The sequence below is a fragment of the Somniosus microcephalus genome, chromosome 10, assembly GCF_052327205.1.
Source record: "Somniosus microcephalus isolate GS21.2 chromosome 10, FLI_Smic_1.0, whole genome shotgun sequence".
Lineage (NCBI taxonomy): Eukaryota > Metazoa > Chordata > Chondrichthyes > Squaliformes > Somniosidae > Somniosus > Somniosus microcephalus.
In genome coordinates, this window is record NC_140996.1 from 234,265,478 (window position 1) to 234,269,101 (window position 3,624).

Sequence of the window (3,624 nt, forward strand, 5' to 3'; positions counted from 1 at the left end):
AAGATTTGAAATTGATGATTTGAAATTGATTTGAAATTGATGATTTGAAATTGATTTGAAATTGATGATATGAAATTGATTTGAAATTGATGATTTGAAATTGATGATATGAAATTGATTTGAAATTAATTATTTGAAATTGATGTTTTGAAATTAATGATTTGAAATTGATGATCTGGGATTGAGGATGTGGGGAGATTGATTTGGGAGAATGATCAAAGAGTGATAAATTGGGAATGATGAGGCGTGAGGGGTTGCTCGGGTGTCTGACCGCTTGTCCGAAACAGAACCGGTCCCGGGTCCCGGGTCCCGGACAGCCCCAGCCCCAATTGCCCGTTTAAGAGGTTTTTGGCTCCTCGCCATTTCCTGGTCGGTGTCACTGACTGAACTTCCTCTGATTCGGGCGGTCACTTCCTCGATCGGCAGCCAGACTGAGAGCGGAGGAGATGCGAGGTGAGGCTGACATTGCGCCGCCGGCGCGCCCGGCGTTCTCCTGGCGGAGGGAGTGGCGGGCGGAGGGACCCGGGGGGAGCCGGCAAACTCGCACCAACTTTCCCAAAGTTTCCTTTCTTGGAAAAAGTTTTGGCGGAGCCGCGGGAGAGGAGCTGGCGGCTGGGGAGAGTCTGGGGGTTAGTCCTGAGTGTGGGAGGAGAGCTCGAGTCTGGGCTCTGGCTCTCTCTCTCTCTCTCTCTCTGGGCTCTGTCTCCCCGGGCTCTCAGTTCCCTCCGATCCTCCATCGGACATTTTGAAGCGGCCACTGAGAGTCTGGAGCAGAGGCTGAACTTGAACCTTTCCCTCTCCTTCCCTTCCTTCCTCCTCTCCCTCCCTCCCTCCTCCTCCTCCTCCTCCTCTCCCTCCCTCCCTCCCTCCTCTCCTCCCTCCTCCTCTCCCTCCCTCCCTCCTCCTCCTCCTCCTCTCCCTCCCTCCTCCTCCTCCTCCTCCTCTCCCTCCCTCCTCCTCCTCCTCCTCCTCTCCTCCCTCCCCTCCTCCTCCCCTCCTCTCCCTCCCTCCTCCTCCTCCTCCTCCTCCTCTCCCTCCCTCCCTCCTCCTCCTCCTCCTCTCCCTCCTCCCTCCTCTCCTCTCCCTCCTCCCTCCTCCTCCTCTCCCTCCCTCCCTCCTCCTCCTCTCCCTCCCTCCTCCTCCTCTCCCTCCCTCCCTCCTCCTCCTCTCCCTCCCTCCCTCCTCCTCCTCTCCCTCTCCCTCCTCCTCCTCCTCTCCCTCTCCTCCTCCTCCTCCTCTCCCCCTCCCTCCCTCCTCCTCCTCCGTCCCCCTCCCTCCCTCCTCCTCCTCTCCCCCTCCTCCCTCCTCCTCCTCTCTCCCTCCTCCCCTCCCTCCCTCCTCCTCCTCCCTCCCCTCCCTCCCCCCTCCCTCCCCTCCTCCTCCCTCCCTCCCCTCCCTCCCTCCTCCTCCCTCCCCCTCCCTCCCTCCTCCTCCCTCCCCCTCCCTCCCTCCTCCTCCCTCCCCCTCCCTCCCCCTCCTCCTCCTCCCTCCCTCCTCCTCCCTCCCTCCTCCTCCTCTCCCTCCCCCTCCCCCTCCCTCCTCCCTCCCTCCCTCCTCCTCTCCCCCTCCCTCCCTCCTCCCTCCTCTCCCTCCCCTCCCTCCCTCCCTCCTCTCCCCCTCCCTCCCTCCTCCTCTCCCCCTCCCTCCCTCCTCCTCTCCCCCCTCCCTCCCTCCTCCTCTCCCCCTCCCTCCCTCCTCCTACTCCTCCTCCTCTCCCTCCCCCTCCTCCTCCTCTCCCTCCCCCCTCCCTCCCCTCCCTCCCTCCCTCCTCCCTCCCTCCTCCCTCCCTCCCCCCTCCCTCCCTACCTCCTCCCTCCCTCCTCCCTCCCTCCCCCCTCCCTCCCTCCTCCCTCCTCCCCTCCTCCCTCCTCCTCCTCCCTCCTCCCTCCCCTCCCTCCTCCCTCCCCTCCTCCCTCCCCTCCTCTCCCTCCCTCCTCCCTCCCCCTCCCTCCCTCCTCCCTCTCCCCTCCCTCCCTCCTCCCTCCCCCTCCCTCCCTCCTCCCTCCTCCCTCCCCTCCCTCCCCCTCCTCCCTCCTCCCTCCCTCCCTCCCCTCCTCCCTCCCCCTCCCTCCCTCCTCCCTCCCCCTCCCTCCCTCCTCCTCCTCTCCCTCCCCCTCCCTCCCCCCTCCTCCTCTCCTCCCCCTCCCTCCCCCCTCCTCCTCTCCCTCCCCCTCCTCCTCTCCCTCCCCCTCCTCCTCTCCCTCCCCCTCCTCCTCTCCCTCCCCCTCCCTCCCTCCTCTCCCTCCCCCTCCCTCCCTCCTCCTCCCTCCCCCTCCCCTCCCTCCTCTCCCTCCCCCTCCCTCCCTCCTCTCCCTCCCCCTCCCTCCCCCCTCCCCTCCCTCCCCTCTCCCTCCCTCCCTCCTCTCCCTCCCCTCCTCTCCCTCCCTCCCTCCTCCTCTCCCCCTCCCTCCCTCCTCTCCCTCCCTCCTCCCTCCTCCCCTCCCTCCCTCCTCTCCCTCCCCCTCCCTCCCCTCCTCTCCTCCCCCTCCCTCCCTCCTCTCCCTCCCCCTCCCTCCCTCCTCTCCCTCCCCCTCCCTCCCTCCTCTCCCTCCCCTCCCTCCCTCCTCTCCCTCCCCCTCCCCCTCCTCCTCCTCTCCCTCCCCCTCCCTCCCTCCTCTCCCTCCCCCTCCCTCCCTCCTCTCCCTCCCCCTCCCTCCCTCCTCTCCCTCCCCCTCCCTCCCTCCTCTCCCTCCCCCTCCCTCCCTCCTCTCCCTCCCCCTCCTCCCTCCTCTCCCTCCCCCTCCCTCCCTCCTCTCCCTCCCCTCCCTCCCTCCTCTCCCTCCCCCTCCTCCCTCCTCTCCCTCCCTCCCTCCTCTCCCTCCCCCTCCCTCCCTCCCCCTCCCCTCCCCCTCCCCCCTCCCTCCCCCCTCCTCCTCTCCCTCCCCCTCTCCCTCCCCCTCCTCCCCCCTCCTCCTCTCCCTCCCCCCTCCTCCTCTCCCTCCCCCCTCCTCCTCTCCCTCCCCTCCTCCTCTCCCTCCCCCTCCCCCTCCCCCTCCTCCCTTTCCCTCCCCCTCCCTCCCTCCTCTCCCTCCCCCTCCCTCCCTCCTCTCCCTCCCCTCCCTCCCTCCTCTCTCTCCCCCCTCCCTCCCTCCTCTCCCTCCCCCTCCCTCCCTCCTCTCCCTCCCCCTCCCTCCCTCCTCTCCCTCCCCCTCCCTCCCTCCTCTCCCTCCCCCTCCCTCCCTCCTCTCCCTCCCCCTCCCTCCCTCCCCCTCCCTCCCTCCTCTCCCTCCCCCTCCCTCCCTCCTCTCCCTCCCCCTCCCTCCCTCCTCTCCCTCCCCCTCCTCTCCCCCCTCTCCCTCCCCCTCCTCTCCCCCCTCTCCCTCCCCCTCCTCTCCCTCCCTCCTCCCTCCCCCTCCCTCCCTCCTCCCTCCCCCTCCCTCCCTCCTCCCTCCCCCTCCCTCCCTCCTCTCCCTCCCTCCCCCTCCCTCCCCCCTCCTCCTCTCCCCCTCCCTCCCCCCTCCTCCTCTCCCTCCCCCTCCCTCCCCCCTCCTCCTCCTCTCCTCCCCCTCCTCCTCTCCCTCCCCCTCCTCCTCTCCCTCCCCCTCCCCCTCCCTCCCCCTCCCCCTCCCTCCCTCCTCCTCCCTCCCTCCTCGCCCTCCTCCTCTCCCTCCCCCTCCTCCTCTC

General features: G+C 68.2%; 1 protein-coding gene across 1 annotated transcript in view; it reads left to right on the forward strand.

Annotated features, from left to right (window-relative positions):
* The first annotated feature begins 392 nt into the window (after positions 1 to 392).
* Positions 393 to 3,624, forward strand: part of LOC147112181 (rho-related GTP-binding protein RhoG) — an 87,728-nt gene continuing 84,496 nt past the window's right edge. The window contains exon 1 of the mRNA XM_085999820.1: positions 393 to 453. The gene's annotated coding sequence lies outside the window, so the exon portion shown is untranslated. The remainder of the gene's footprint in view (positions 454 to 3,624) is intronic.